At 45.7% G+C, this 17012-nt stretch overlaps 1 long non-coding RNA gene across 1 annotated transcript; it reads right to left on the reverse strand.

The window, feature by feature from the left end:
* Positions 1–2452: 2452 nt before the first annotated feature.
* LOC147351478 (uncharacterized) lies at positions 2453–3721 on the reverse strand. Its single transcript, XR_015147539.1, has 2 exons — positions 3068–3721; positions 2453–2980 (listed from the first exon to the last, which is right to left on the reverse strand). It is a non-coding gene; the product is annotated as an uncharacterized LOC147351478 (long non-coding RNA).
* Between the last annotated feature and the right edge of the window lie 13291 nt (positions 3722–17012).

The following is a 17012-nucleotide window of genomic DNA, read 5'->3' on the forward strand; positions in this document are numbered from 1 at the left end:
CATGAATTAGCTCACTTGTTCATAGCAACAGGTCTTGATATTGGTGCTAGGATCACTTCTGTTTTACAGAGGAGGAAAGGGGCAATGTCTGGGCTAAGCCCACATTGCTAATAGGTGTTGCAGCTAAGATAATTAACCAGCCAGTTTGATACCAGCATCCACAAGTTTAACCACTACATTGTTTTGCCTTTTAGAATTCCAATGAACTGGGCTCTTAAACTGGGGATTCAGGGAATACGAATCCCCTATAATTATGTCCAAAACACCATGTGCCTATGCACATACGCCTTGCTCTGAAAGAAAATCATAGTTTTCATTACATTTTCATGGGTGGGAAAGCTGTTGCCTTGCACTGTCTCAGGGCCAGGATGCACTCTGATCCCTCATCCTCCTGTATCTCTTATTTTGTCCAGATCTTATACTCTACATCAAGCCTTACTATCTCCTGCCTGGACAATCCCCTTAGCCTACTGCACTGTCTCCCTAGTCCAAGCTCTCCTCCCTTCTGTCCATTCTTTCCAACATGCAAGCAGGATACTATTTTTTCTATCGTAAAAAATGTTAATCCCTTCCAGGCACCTGAGGATGATATATAAAATCCCCAGGGCTGGGACTTTTTCCCCTGGTGGCTCAGTGCTTAAGACTTCATGCTTCCACTGCAAGGGACACCAGTTCAATTCCTCCTCAGGGAGCTAAGATTCATGTCACATGGTGTGGTTAAAAAGAAAAAAATTCCCCAGCACCTACAATGCTCTGGAATCTGCTTCCCTGTCCTATTTCATCTCTCACGCAGATTTGTGCTATGACTCCTTGCGACCCCATGGACCATAGCCTGCCAGGCTCCTCTGTCCAGGGAATTTTTCAGGCAAGAACACTGGAGTGGGTTGCCATTTCCTACTTAGGGCATTTTCTCAAGCCAGGAATCAAACGAAGGTCTCTTGTGTCTCCTGCAGCTAGGAAGTGATCTCATCTTTCAACTAATGTCCCAATCAATACCAATCCCTCTCTACCCCATTCACTCTTCATGCCCTAGGTCACATGCTGCCTCCTCCAAGAAGCCTTCTTTGACTGACTCAGGTTTCCTTTTCCTTGGCTCCCTGGACTTGAGGGCTCTGATAGCTTAGGTCTCTTGCATACTCTGTATTGTCTTCAAGTTTCTCTCATACCTCTCTGGTGGCCTTTGAACTCTTTCAGAGCAACCGAGTATGACTTTTCACTTTTGTGAGCCAGCACTTGGCACATGATCTAGCACACAGAAGACTAGCAAGTGTTTGTTGAATGACCTAATGCTATTTGTCAGAAGGGACTACAAAGGAGTCTAGGCAACTCCATGCTCACTTCCCCAAATACCTGTACTTTTTGGATGAGGAGCCTCACCTTAAGTACAGGAGAGAGCACACCTGTATTTGTGTGTGTGTGTGTGTGTTTAGAGGGAGTGTTTGGAAACAGCATGCTGCATTGTCTATGGAGTTAGATAAATGGGGCTTCATATTTGACCATACTGCTAACTGGCTGTGTGACCTTCAGTAAGTTATTTTACCTCTCTGAACTTAGCTGTCCCCCTTTATGCAAATAGAGTAATACAACTTCCTCACAGGATTGCTGTGGAATTAAATGAATTAACACATTGAAATGGCTAACTCCATGCCCAGCACCTTGGCAGAGGCTCAGCAACGTGGGTTCCCTTCCCCCCTACTCGAGTCTGCAAACGTGCTGAGGTTTGTTGTGGGAACCACATGGCTTGAGTTTGTATCTATTTCAGCATACTTGCAAATCCATTTTGTCCTAATTTGTATTTTGATCGTATTAACAGTTGTATGCAGTTCACAGTGATGAGGCATGTGTATGTGTTCACATTTGTCTTCCCATGGACAGGGGTATATACTGGAAGTGTATACACACACTGAGAGTTCTGCAGGGATGTGTCGGTGGGTGGCTGTTACGTGTTGAATGACTGTGTGGAATGTGTGTGGAACTGTGTTTGTTATGTGCTGCCTACAAAGAGGTGGGGTCTGAGTGTACAGGGGTGGCTGAAGGTCTGGTCTGTGTGGCATTGTGGATGTGAAGGCTGTGTAGACCAGCACTGCCGCATAGAACTTTCCACATTATCTAATATAGTAGCTGTTGACAACAGCACGTGCTACTGACAGCTTGAAGTGTGGCTGGTGACACGGAGGAACTGAAGCTCTCGTTGGATTTAATTTTAATTAATTTAAGTGTAAATAGCCACAGGTAGACTAGTGACAGAACCTCAAGCTTGTTCTCCACGGACCAACTCATGTGCACGCCCCTCCTTCTTATCCCGGAAACCCATCCATCGCGTCCCGACCCCTGCAGGGAGGCTGCGGCCGCCTCCCCTCCCCTCGGCCCCCCCTCTGCCCCCGCCCCAGTTCCCCCCAATCCCCCCCACCCTCCCGCAAGTCCCCAGGCGAGCAGTGAATCAGCCTGACAATGAGGTGAGTCATTCATGAACTGCTCGGGCCAACCCAGCGGGCGGGAAGCAAACGTCAGCCAGCCCACCCCCCCTAACTCCCCAGTGGGATCGCTCAGCCCCACGCACTGCAGATGTTGAAGAAACTGACGCGGTGGAATCGAGGCACCAAAGCTCTTCTCCTTGGCCCCTCCCCTCTGGTTTGCAATCCATTCATTCCCCCAGCCCCTTTCTCCCTCTCCGCGGGCATGTGAGTCATCACAAGATCTACGCCTCCAGTCCAACACCCACCTCCCCAAGCCTTCCGCGTGCGGTCTTCCACGGTTGCTGGGTGAAGGCAGGGAGGCTGGACCCCTGGGTGGGGGGGTGCCAAGGTCGGCCCCTAGAAGCGACGCTGACTCTCTCCGGACCGCGGGGGAGGGCGGGGCTCAGGACAGACTGCAGCTGGCTGGATTCCTGCGAGCCATGTCCAGCTTGCCTGGAGCACGGAGACAAACAGGGGGCGGCAGGGAAGGAGCTGCTCAAGCTTGTTGTCTGGGGCACCTGTGGCTGGTGGTGAGAAAAGGATGGGGTATTACCCATGGGCAAGAGTATTCTTCTGGTTTCCAGGGAGATCCCACAGTGTCCCCCCAGTACCTGACATTCTTTAGAACCTGGTAGCTTCTCTCCTCTGCACTCCCGGGACCAGTTCCTCCAAGGACCAATCTGAATCCCACCACCGGGTATCAGTCAGCCTTCTCTAGGATTGAACTTCACCTGAGGCTTCTGACTTGGACAACTGGGTCCCAGGGTGGTGTCCCTTACAAGGTGGGAAATAAATCATCAAAACCTTTAAAAGTGCGTAGACCCTTTGACAAAACGGGCTTCCCAGGTGGCTCAGTGGTAAAGAATCTACCTGCCAGTGCAGGAGATGCCAGAAATACAGGTTCGATCCCTGGGTCAGGAAGATCCCCTGGAGAAGGGAATGGCAGCTGTCTCCAGTATTCTTGCCTGGAAAATCCCATGAACAGAGGTGCCTGGCGGGCCACAGTCCAAGGGGTTGCAGAGAGTCAGACACAACTGAGCAGTCACGCAAGATATTTGACAAAACAGCTCCACCTCTAAGAAAACAATAATTGATGTGTGCAAGGATTTAGCTATAAGAAGGTGGATCACAGCATTATTTAAAATGGTGAAAAATTGAAAACAACCCAAATGTCCATCAAAAAGGGATTGAATAAAGAAACTGGTAAAACAACACCATGGGGGACTTGCCTGGTAGTCCAATGGCTCAGACTCCTCCCTCCAAAGCAGGGCAGCTGGGTTTGATCCTTGATCAAGGAACTAGATCCCACAAGCAGCAACTAATAGTTCTCATGTCACAACTAAAAATCCTGAGTGCCTCAAGGAGAATCGAAGCTTATGCCTACTGCAGCATAAAAGTCCCAGCTCAATCAAATAAATAAATAATATTAAAAAAATAAAAATTAAAAAAAAACAATGGAATACTGCTCAACCTTTAAAAATGAGGCTGTGGAAGAAGCTTTAATGCCATGGGAATATTTTCATGATATATTACAAAAAAATAAATAGTAAGATACTGTGTGATATAATGTGATATAATTTTTCTTGAAAAAATATGAACATGGGAAAAATTAGAAAAGCATTTACCCAATTACTAATAATTGTTCTCATTGAATTATGCACTTAGGAGTGATTTTATTTTCTTATTTGTACTTCTCTGATCTCCCTCCCACCCCTTGTTTCTACATTAAGAGTGTATGAATTTTTACAGCAGAAAAAATATTATTTATTAAATATTTTAAAAAGCTACTTGTGGGGGAGATAATGGGAATTAACTATAAATGGGCATTTTATCGGGTGATAAAAATGTTTTTGAAACCAGACTATGTGACTGTACACGTTGGTCAATTTACTTAGAAAATGTTGAATTGTATACGTAAAATGGGTTCTTTTGTTTCAAATTTCTCAACAAAAACCACTTCCTGGGGGCTTCTCTGGTGGCTCAGTGGGAAAGAATCTGCCTGCCAATGCTGAAGACACAGGTTCAATCTCTGATCTGGGAAGATCCCACATACTGTGGAGCAACTAAGACCCTGAGCCACAAGCAACTTCTGAGCCTGTGCTCTAGAGCCAGGGAACCGCAACCATTGAGCCCATGTGCTACCACAACTAGAGAAAAGCGTCGACAGCAACGAAACCCAGCACAGCCAAAAATGAATAAATAAAAAAAAATTATTAAAATGAAACAAAAAAATCATTTGACGGGCTGTCTTCCAACTTGACCTTGAGGTCTAGGAGTAGGAACTGTCAGATAAAATACAGGACAACCACTTAAATCTGAGTTTCAGATAAGGAATAATTTTTTAAATACAAATATAAAAATAAATAATATAAGTTTTTTAAAGGCATGATCACTCACCTAGAGCCAGACACCCTGGAATGTGAAGTCAAGTGGGCCTTAGAAAGCATCACTATGAACAAAGCTAGTGGAGGTGATGGAATTCCAGTTGAGCTATTTCAAATCCTGAAAGATGATGCTGTGAAAGTGCTGCACTCAATATGCCAGCAAATTTGGAAAACTCAGCAGTGGCCACAGGACTGGAAAAGGTCAGTTTTCATTCCAATCCCAAAGAAAGGCAATGCCAAAGAATGCTCAAACTACCGCACCATTGCACTCATCTCACACACTAGTAAAGTAATGCTCAAAATTCTCCAAGCCAGGCTTTAGCAATATGTGAACCGTGAACTTCCTGATGTTCAAGCTGGATTTAGAAAAGGCAGAGGAACCAGAGATCAAATTGCCAACATCCGCTGGATCATGGAAAAAGCAAGACAGTTCCAGAAAAACATCTATTTCTGCTTTATTGACTATGCCAAAGCCTTTGACTGTGTGGATCACAGTAAACTGTGGAAAATTCTGAGAGATGGGGATACCAGACCACCTGACCTGCCTCTTGAAAAACCTGTATGCAGGTCAGGAAGCAACAGTTAGAAACAGACATGGAAAATAGACTGGTTCTAAATAGGAAAAGGAGTTCGTCAAGGCTGTATATTGTCACCCTGCTTACTTAATTTATATGCAGAGTACATCATGAGAAACGCTGGGCTGGAAGAAGCACAAGCTGGAATCAAGATTGCCAGGAGAAATGTCAATAACCTCAGATATGCAGATGACACCACTCTTATGGCAGAAAGCGAAGAAGAACTAAAGAGCCTCTTGATGAAAGTGAAAGTGGAGAGTGAAAAAGTTGGCTTAAAGCTCAACATTCAGAAAACTAAGATCATGGCATCTGGTCCCATCACTTCATGGCAAATAGATGGGGAAACAGTGGAAACAGCGGCTGACTTTATTTTTTGGGGCTCCAAAATCACTGCAGATGGTGACTGCAGCCATGAAATTAAAAGACGCTTACTCCTTGGAAGGAAAGTTATGACCAACCTAGACAGCATATTCAAAAGCAGAGACATTACTTTGTCACCAAAGTTCATCTAGTCAGATCAGATCAGATCAGTCGCTCAGTCGTGTCCAACTCTTTGCAACTCCATGAATCGCAGCACACCAGGCCTCCCTGTCCATCACCAACTCCCGGAGTTCACCCAGACTCATGTCCATCGAGTCAGTGATGCCATCCAGCCATCTCATCCTCTGTCGTCCCCTTTTCCTCCTGCCCCCAATCCCTCCCAGCATCAGAGTCTTTTCCAATGAATCAACTCTTCACATGAGGTGGCCAAAGTACTGGAGTTTCAGCTTCAGCATCATTCCTTCCAATGAACACCCAGGACTGATCTCCTTCAGAATAGACTGGTTGGATCTCCTTGCAGTCCAAGGGACTCTCAAGAGTCTTCTCCAACACCACAGTTCCAAAGCATCAATTCTTCGGCACTCAGCCTTCTTCACAGTCCAACTCTCACATCCATACATGACCACAGGAAAAACCATAGCCTTGACTAGACGAACCTTTGTTGGCAAAGTAACGTCTCTGCTTTTGAATATAGGTTGGTCATAACTTTCCTTCCAAGGAGTAAGCGTCTTTTAATTTCATGGCTGCAGTCACCATCTGTAGTGATTTTGGAGCCCAGAAAAATAAAGTCTGACACCGTTTCCACTGTTTCCCCATCTATTTCCCATGAAGTGGTGGGACCGGATGCCATGATCTTCGTTTTCTGAATGTTGAGCTTTAAGCCAACTTTTTCACTCTCCTCTTTTACTTTCATCAAGAAGCTTTTGAGTTCCTCTTCACTTTCTGCCATAAGGGTGGTGTCATCTGCATATCTGAGGTTATTGATATTTCTCCCGGCAATCTTGATTCCAGCTTGTGCTTCTTCCAGTCCAGCGTTTCTCATGATGTACTCTGCATATAAGTTAAATAAACAGGGTGACAATATACAGCCTTGACGAACTCCTTTTCCTATTTGGAACCAGTCTGTTGTTCCATGTCCAGTTCTAACTGTTGCTTCCTGACCTGCATACAAATTTCTCAAGAGGCAGATCAGGTGGTCTGGTATTCCCATCTCTTTCAGAATTTCCACAGTTTATTGTGATCCACACAGTCAAAGGCTTTGGCATAGTCAATAAAGCAGAAATAGATGTTTTTCTGGAACTCTCTTGCTTTTTCCATGATCCAGCGGATGTTGGCAATTTGATCTCTGGTTCCTCTGCCTTTTCTAAAACCAGCTTGAACATCAGGAAGTTCACGGTTCACATATTGCTAAAGCCTGGCTTGGAGAATTTTGAGCATTACTTTACTAGTGTGTGAGATGAGTGCAATGGTGCGGTAGTTTGAGCATTCTTTGGCATTGCCTTTCTTTGGGATTGGAATGAAAACTGACCTTTTCCAGTCCTGTGGCCACTGCTGAGTTTTCCAAATTTGCTGGCATATTGAGTGCAGCACTTTTACAGCATCATCTTTCAGGATTTGGAATAGTCAAGTTCGTGTAGTCAAGGCTATGGTTTTTCCTGTGGTCATGTATGGATGTGAGAGTTGGACTGTGAAGAAGGCTGAGCGCCGAAGAATTTATGGTTTTGAACTGTGGTGTTGGAGAAGACTCTTGAGAGTCCCTTGGACTGCAAGGAGATCCAACCAGTCCATCCTAAAGGAGACCAGTCCTGGGTGTTCATTGGAAGGACTGATACTGAAGCTGAAACTCCAATACTTTGGCCACCTGATGCAAAGAGCTGACTCATTTGAAAAGACCCTGATGTTGAGAAAGATTGAGGGCAGGAGAAGGGGATGACAGAGGATGAGATGGTTGGATGTCATCACCAACTCAATGGACATGGGTTTGGGTGGACTCCAGGAGTTGGTGATGGACAGTGAGGCCTGGCGTGCTGCAGTTCATGGGGTCGCAAAGAGTTGGACACAACTGAGTGACTGAACTGAACTGAAAGGCATGAACTCTTTATATAAGTACACAAAATTATTCCTTGTTTATCTGAAATGTAAATTTAACTGTGCAGTCTTTCTTTTCTTTTTTTCCTAATTCTGGCAACCCTAGTCTGGAAGCCTTGTTCCTATAGCATCTCTGGGGCATCTAGGCTTGCACCCCTATCCACCCCTAGAGCAATTCTACAATGTCTGGGACAGTGGGATGGGAACCCAGGATCTGCAAATAGTAAGGTGAGATAGTGTGGGGCAGTGGTCATTTCTGGTGTAGAAGGTGAGCTCCTTGCTCAGGGGGTGGGAGTGACAGTAGCATTTCAGCTGGCTCAAACCAAGGGGTGATAACTTCAAGGCAGGAGATGAGGGTTGGGTTTACCCTTTGCCATGTCCTGTGCTGGCTCTTCACACAAGTACCCTCATGTCCTGCTCTGGCAACCCAGAGTGGCAGAGGTTACTGTCCTTTAATATGGGTGAGGAAATTCTAAGAGATAAAGTCTCAAATGAATTTCCAAGTTCACATAGCTGGTTCAGTGGCAGAGCCTCAATCTAGGTCTAGATCTTTACTCTTTCAGTGGGCTTGGGTCCAGTGGTTAAACTAATCGTGCTCTGGGCTCTAATAACCTGGGGTCAGATCCCTGTATCTTAACTTACCGAGTCTGTGGCTTTGGGCAAGTTCCTTAAGTCTCCTTGGCCTCAGATCCTTCATCTTTAAAGTGGGGATGATGATAATAACAATAGCAACAACACTCATCTTGAGGAGTTGGCAGGATGAAGTCAAGTGGGGTGGGTAAAGTCTAGTCTGCTGCTCTGTCTGATGGACGGGATGAATCCTCAATGGATATGCCAGAGAGCCCCTATTGCTTAAAGATGATGGAATGTGCCTTCCAGACACGTAACTCAAGCCCTTCCTGTTGGGGTGTCTGGGTCCACAAGGAGTTCCCAGGAGAAAGAGGACACAGATGTCTTTGCCTATACAGAAGAGACCCCTCAAACCTGGGGAGACCTCATCTGGCACCGCACCAGATAGCATGGGTCCTATCCTGGTCTTTTTTTTTTTTTTTTTTTAGAATTTTACTTATTTATTTGGCTGCTGGGTCTTAGTTGAGGCACGCAGGATCTTTGATCCTTGCGACATTCAAGATCTTTAGTTGTGGCATGTGGGATCTAGTTCCCTGACCAAGGATTGAACACAAGCCCCCTGCATTGGGAGCACAGAGTCTTAGCCATGGGACCACCAAGGAAGTTCCCTCTGCCCTGGTCTTGCCATTTACTGATTGCTTAACATCACTGGGCCTCTGTCTCCTTATTTATAAGATGGAATACATAGCATCTACCTTGTAGAATTGTGGTGAGAATGGTAATATATGTGACAGAACCTTCCAAAAGGAAGTCTCTCAATACATGTTTATGCAGAAAGGGGGCAAAATGTATGTCAACTGTAGATGACTTGCTGGAGGGAAGCCAACTGGGCCAGGGAAGCCAAGTGGCTGGGCCCAGACCCCTCCATGTGTCTTGTTCTCTGTTGTCTCATGACCTCAGGGCCAAGAGGGTCTCCCAGCATCAAAGAGTCCAGTCCTCCCGATACAGAGGGAAACTGAGGCTTAGAGAGGGCAAATGGTTGGCCTGAGCTTCTATAGGCCGAGTTGGCTTGTGTCTCCCAGGCTCCCTTCTTTACCACTGCTTCATTCTGCTTCTTGGGGCTCTGTTGTCTCCATAGGCTCATACGCTCCCAGAGGGCAGGCATGTTTGTACCCTCCATCCCCTCCCTGGTGTGCATGCCCCGCCCAGAGACGATACTCTAGAGGGACTGTGGACGTCCAGGATGTGACTGGCCAGAGCTGCCCTAGCACTGTTCACGTGGCCTTGAATCCTGAGCGGGCAGGCAGGAACCCCGTACAGTTCAGGAAATCTGGGCCTCACTTCCAGCTCCCAGCAGGGCAGTGGAGGAGAGGGTAGGTTTCCTTTTCAGCTACAGCCCCCTGGAGCAACCTCCTGCTCGTTGTCTTGCTGCTAGCAGGGTAAGAAGCCTCAGTGAGACGCCTCACTCTGGGTCCCTAGCTTGGGGAGTCGGGCTGAGAAATTTTATCGTAAGGTCTCACCTCTGTTCCAGGCCTCCTGGTCACTTGCTGTCCTTTAGCTGCTGTGGGAAGCTCTTGGTCCGTATACTGGCAGCTTTTTTCAGCTTTGTCTCTAGGTAACATATATAGTAAAGGTACCATGACAAGTGGTGATAGCTGCACCCAGAACAGTCTCTATTTTTAAACAAATTCATAGCTCCTTCTAGGAGCCACCATGGTGGCTTTCTCAAGGCTTGGTCATTGCTGAGTGAAGAGACAGTCACCTGCTTCCAGTCTCTGGGCCAGGAAGGCAGGAGGTGGGAGGCCTGGGAAGGGACAGAAGGTGTCAAACACCAGGTAAGACTCTCAAGTGAGGCATGACTGGGCCCTGCATCTCCTTCCAGGGCCCACTTATTTTTTGTTTTATTTTTAAGTCTTTTGTTGAATATGTTACAATATTGCTTCTGTTTTGATGTTTTCGGGCCAAGAGGCATGTGGGATCCTAGCTCCCCCACCAGGGATTGAACCTGCACCCCCTGCATTGGAAGGTGAAGTTTTAACTACTGGACCACCAGGCAAGTTCCCCCCACCACACACACTTGTTTTGTTTTTGCTTTTGTTAAGCTCCAGCTCTAGAATCCTTAGCTCACAGAGCTGGAAAAATCCTTAGACATCATCCATTGAATCATACTATTTTACAGATGAGCAAACTGAGGTCCAGAGGGGTAGCAGCTTACCTAGGCCCCTGTCTGTTGCTCTTCCCCCAAACATCTCAGCTAGTTAAGCATGATTATAACCTGGATGCTGGCCTGAAATTGGTTTCTTTTTGCCCCAAATCTGGAGGAGAGGGCCCTGGGAAGACAGCAGGAGAGAGAGGGGAGAAAAAGTGGTTTTTCCACCTATCCTTCTCAACCTCACCTGTTGGACCCTCCAAAAATGTCTCCAGCTGGAAGGAAGGACATCTAGTCCAACACTCTCATCCTACAAGAAATAGAGGCTCACAGAGATGAAGGGATTTGTCCAGGGTCACACTGGGAGACCTGGGCCATACTTAGGCATCCTGAGGGCAGTTTGCGTTACAGTTCTCTGTGACATGCCTTTTGCTTTGTGTCTTGGGGCACATGAATTGTTTGCCCTGAAATAAACTCATTTTTGGCTCTTGTGTGTTTGCTCAGTCGCTCTGTCATATCCAAGTCTTAGCAACCCCATGGACTGTAGCCTGCCAGGCTCCTCTGTCCATGGACTTGTCCAGGTAAGAATACTGGAGTGGGTTGCCATTTCTTACTCCAGGGAATCTTTCTGACGCAGGGACTGAACCCACGTCTCTCGCATCTCCTGCATTGGCAGGCGGATTCTTTACCACTGCGCCACCTGGGAAGCCCCTTGGCTCTTGGGCATATTGTAAATCACCCATGGGCAGGACTGAACCTTAAAGCATCCTGAAGGAATGAAGATCCAGCCTAAACTCTGAAGCCCAGCACTACTCTGGATGCCGTCATCACATCTAATTTGGGATTTTCAGAGGGTCAGAGCTGAAAGGGACCACAGAAAACAGCAGTCCAGTCCTGTCTCCCAGATAAGGACACCAAAGCCTAGAGGGACTTACCCAATAGCACACCGGGATGGAGTGATCCTGTGCTGTGCTGTGCTGTGCTTAATCACGCAGTTCTGTCTGATTCTTTTCAAACCCCGTGGACTACTGCCCTCTGTCCCTGGGGATTTTCCAGGCAAGAATACTGGAGAGCGTTGCCATACCCTCCTCCAGGGGATCTTTCTGACCCAGGAATTGAACCAGGATCTCCTGCCATTGCAGGTGGATTCTTTACCAGCTGAGCTACCAGGAAAGCCCTGAATGATCCTAGGTCCCAGGTTTTCTTGTCTCCCATCCTGTTTTCTTATTTTTTGCCACCCCCAAAGTAACTAGTATTGTGCTGACCTCATGATTTTTCAATGAGGTCAATAAATTCTTACTGAATGAACTAAAAACAACATGTTTCTATGAACAAGTTGCCCTTGGTAATTGACAAAAGTGTTAAAGAATGCCTATTTCCTGTGATAAATATCTAGTAAATGTGTGTTGCATGAGTTTATCCACTTAGTTCTTCCTTGTTCTGTATTATTTTCCACTTGATGCTGTATTTAGGCATAGCTGTGGTGACTATTTCCCCACCAGGCAGTCTTTGGAGGCCAGCAGGGCCACCTAAAGTGTTCCTCCACTGGAGACCAGAATTGTAGGCTGGAATACTCTACAAGGGTTGCCCCAGAGCCTCTAGAATTCTATCCACGGATCTGGGTGAGAGTTTCAGGTGAGGGCACATTGGTACTGGGTGCCTCATCTGTTCCACCAAACAATACTAACTTTATTTATTAATTAAAAAAATATTTATTTGGCCGGACCAGATCTTAGTTGGGTGACTTAGAATCTTTGATCTTTAGTTGTGGCATGAGGAATTGGCAGCATTCAGTTGTGGCATGTGGGATCTAGTTCCCTGACCAGGGATGGAACCTGGGCCCCCTGCCCTGGGAGCATAGAGTCTTAGTCACTGGATCACCAGGGAAGTCCCCAGGCAATGCTGACTTTAGATGCTGGGTGAGTGAGAGAGGGTGGAGGAGATGGGGGTATCTGTGAGTTCCACAGCATCCACTGATTAGGGAGGAAGGCTGCCCTCTGTCTTGCTCCAAGAACTGGCCAGGACATTTCTGGTGACTTCCAACAGGAGTAGGAGCTCCCAGAGCCCTTGGCAGTGTTGCTCACCAGTCCTCATTCCTCTTCCCAGCCCTGATGCCTCCTTCTCAAAGTCCAATGGTGCTGCCAACCCGTCAGGTTATAGGTTAAACACCTGGCTCTTCTCCAAGATTAATGTCCTTCTACCAAGAATCCAAATTCACTACTGGGTCCCAGGGTCAGAAGTTTTCCAGTCAACTAGTTGATCTCTTCTGCCTCATCATTCTACATGGGGAATCTGAGGCACTGGTTAAGGAGACAACCTTGTAATTCCCATTTCCATGGTGAATGGTCCTGGCAATGGCTCACCTTAGGAACTCCTAGGGCTTCCCTGGTAGCTCAGCTGGTAAAGGATCTGTCTGCAATGCAGGAGATCTGGATTTGATTTCTGGGTGGGGAAGATCCCCTGGAGGAGATGTCTTGCCTGGGAAATCTTGCCTGGGAAATCCTATGGACAGAGGAGCCTGGCAGGCTACAGTCCATGGGGTCAGAAAGAGCAGACTTGACTAACACTTTCACTTTCACTGGTGGCTCAGACCGTAAAGAATCCACCTGCAATATGGGAGACCTGGGTTGGGAAGATTCCCTGGATGAGGGCATGGCAATCCACTCCAGTATTCTTGCCTGGAGAATCCCCGTGGACAGAGGAGCCTGGTGGGCTACAATACATGGAGTCACAAAGAGACGGACATGACTGAGCGACTAAGCACAGCACAGCACAGGGACTCATAACAAAAGATAGTTTTATTCTCTGTGAGAGACCTCTAAGATCCTTAAAGGTAGTTTCATTTCTATATCTCCAGCACTTTCTGTTTATACTCAAGAAACATAAGAAGAATTCATGGGGAAATATTTAATCCCACTTCAGCTCAGTTCAGTTCAGTTCAGTCGCTCAGTCGTGTCCGACTCTTTGCGACCCCATGAATCGCAGCATGCCAGGCCTTCCTGTCCATCACCAACTCCCGGAGTTCACCCAGACTCACGTCCATCGAGTCAGTGATGTCATCCAGCCATCTCATCCTCTGTCGTCCTCTTCTCCTCCTGCCCCAATCCCTCCCAGCATCAGAGTCTTTTCCAATGAGTCAACTCTTCCCATGAGGTGGCCAAAGTACTGGAGTTTCAGCTTTAGCATCATTCCTTCCAAAGAAATCCCAGGGCTGATCTCCTTCAGAATGGACTGGTTGGATCTCCTTGCAGTCCAAGGGACTCTCAAGAGTCTTCTCCAACACCACAGTTCCAAAGCATCAATTCTTTGGCACTCAGCCTTCTTCACAGTCCAACTCTCACATCCATACATGACCACAGGAAAAACCATAGCCTTGACTAGACGAACCTTTGTTGGCAAAGTAATGTCTCAGCTTTTGAATATGCTATCTAGGTTGGTCATAACTTTCTTTCCAAGGAGTAAGCGTCTCTTAATTTCATGGCTGCAGTCACCATCTGCAGTGATTTTGGAGCCCAAAAAAATAAAGTCTGACACTGTTTCCACTGTTTCCCCATCTATTTCCCATGAAGTGGTGGGACCGGATGCCATGATCTTCATTTTCTGAAGCCATTTAAGCCAACTTTTTCACTCTCCTCTTTCACTTTTATCAAGAAGCTTTTGAGTTCCTCTTCACTTTCTGCCATAAGGGTGGTGTCATCTGCATATCTGAGGTTATTGATATTTCTCCTGGCAATCTTGATTCCAGCTTGTGCTTCTTCCAGTCCAGCGTTTCTCATGATGTACTCTGCATATAAGTTAAATAAACAGGGTGACAATATACAGCTTTGATGTACTCCTTTTCCTGTTTGGAACCAGTCTGTTGTTCCATGTCCAGTTCTAAGTGTTGCTTCCTGACCTGCATACAAATTTCTCAAGAGGCAGATCAGGTGGTCTGATATTCCATCCCACTTACCAGATAAGAAAAAATCTGGACTCATCAGGGCCAGATGTGGTGAATTTTTCTAACTTCTGGGGCATTTGGCTATGGCAGGGACAAGGTGTTCATCTCAGAAACCTCCAGAGATTGGGGCTAGAGTGTTGAACTTGGGAGTCCAGTTACCCCAGGTCCTTTCCCTAGTATCTGGGCTATAGCCAGAGAGATCTGAGTTTGAATCCGAGTTCTTGCTTGCATGAATTCTGTGACTCTGGGCAAGATTCTCAGTCCCTTCATCTGTGGAATGGGAAGGGCTTGGCCATAAGACATATATTGACATCTATTGTACCTGATGGGAAGATTTTTCCCCATCTTCTGAGATCCTGAGAGAAAAATTCTAGAGTCTTCAATGTCCCTGAACCTGTATCTGCTATGTGTCAGGTGGAGTGCTAGGTGCTAGAAAGGCAAAAAAATATATATGATCCTAGTGCTTTTTCCAGGCAACTCGTACTCTGCTTGGGGAGGCAAAACATAAGCAGTGAAAAAGCAAAACTTCAACCTAACCTAACCACCCAAGAGATGTCATAGATTGCATAAGAATCACAGCAAATGGAGGACTTCCCTAGCAGTCCAGTGGTTAAGACTCCTTCTTTCAACACAGGGGGCATGGGTCTGATCCCTGGTGAGAGATCAAAGGTCCCACATGTCGTGTGGCTTGGCTAGGAAAAAAACAAGAATGACAGCAAATGGCACCATCATTATAGGACAGACACAAGAAGACCCCTGTCTTGGAGTGACATGGAATGACTTTTTGAGGTGGCCTTTCTGCTCAGAGTCCACAGTCAAAAACTGTTTATCTTTAGGACTTCGGTGGTGGTTGTTCAGTGGTTAAGAATCTGCCTCGCAATGCAGGAGATATTGGTTCCATCCTTGGTTGGAGACCTAAGATCCCACAAACTGCAGAGCAACTAAGCCTGCCTGATGCAAGGAAAGATCCATATGACACAACAAAGAGCTTGTGAGCAGCAACTAAGACTCAACGCAGCCAAATAAATAAATATTTCAAAAAATAAGTTATCTTAAAAAAAAAAAAAACTGCTCACCTTTGCTTAATCATTTAATACTCCTCAGAGGAAGAGATGGACACTAATCCAATAGCGCTATAAATAGATGTATATTTACAAATTGTTATCAGGGTCAATGAAGGCATGCAACCTTAACATAACAAGAGGATCCAACTTAAAAGGACCAAAGAAGGCCTCTTACAGGAAGTTTTTTATATATATATATTTTTTTGGACCATGCCCATGCAGCTTGTGGGATCTTTGTTCCCCAACCAGGGATTGAACCCAGGCCCTTGGCAGTGAAAGCATGGGGTCTTAAGGAAGTGATATTTAATTGAGCGCTATGGATGAATAAGAGTTAGCCAGGCCAAGAAGAGGGGAGGGGAGCATTTCAGAAAGAGAAAAAACTGACCACCCTGTGCAAAGGTCCTGAGGAACAAGAGACTAGCTTTTCAAGGCTGTGAGAGAAAGCCACAACGGCTGAAGTACAGAGAGCTAAAGGAAGAGAGGTGAGGTGGGACCAGATCCATGTAGAAATTTCTAGGCTGTTTTTTTTTTTTTTCTTTTTCAAATATGAGGAGAGGACCAGCTGCAGCAAAATTATTAAAAATGAAGATTCTAGGCCCATCCTCACTGAAAAACAAACACTGTGACTAGGGTTCAGGAGTCAGCATTTTGAACATGTTCTTTAGGTAATTTGTGAGTACCCTAAAGTTTGAAAGCCAGTTTTCTGGGCCAGATACAGATTTTAGTGACAAAAATGGACAGCTTTTAAGCCCTCCCTTGATTAAATTTGGGTTCTGAAAAGGTCATTCTGGCTGTGGGAGATGGCTGGGATGATGCAGCGAGTGGACTGGCCAGGGCGGCGGCTAGAATCTCTCAAATGAGAGATGATTTGACTTCAAAAAAGGTGTGGGGTGAAGATGGGTGAGACTTATTCATGAGCTACTTTGTAGGAAGAACCTTTTATTATTTATTATAGAAACATTTATATATTCACTTTTTCCGATCAGATAAATGATACATGATAGTTGCAAAATTTCAGATATACAGAAAAAGATAAAACAGGAAAGCAAAGGTAAATATTTTGGCATAAATTCTTATAGGCTTATTAATACACATTCATATTCAGACGTATGGATGTAGTATGTAGTTTGTTGTTTATAATAATGGAAGAGGGAGGGACCAAAAAATAATGCAACAATTCTGTAGTACTTGTTTCCTGATTTTCAAGAAAACCACGTATCTTGAGCATCTTTTAAGGTCTATACAGATTTGTATCATTTTAAATGTCTGGATCTGGATGGGATTCCACTGAGTGGATGCGCCCTAGTTTATTTGCTAATCCTCTCCTGATGGATAGTTAGGTTGTTTCCAACTTTTCACATCATTAGAAGCAATCTCTTTCCTTCCGTACTCATTTTTGAGCACAGCAATGTTATTTCCTTAGGATACATTTTAGTTAGTGGAATTAGTGAGTTACTGAGTTGTA

The sequence above is a fragment of the Bos grunniens genome, chromosome 19 (genome assembly GCF_055505025.1).
Source record: "Bos grunniens cultivar Pamir isolate PY7600 chromosome 19, Bosgru_T2T1.0, whole genome shotgun sequence".
Lineage (NCBI taxonomy): Eukaryota > Metazoa > Chordata > Mammalia > Artiodactyla > Bovidae > Bos > Bos grunniens.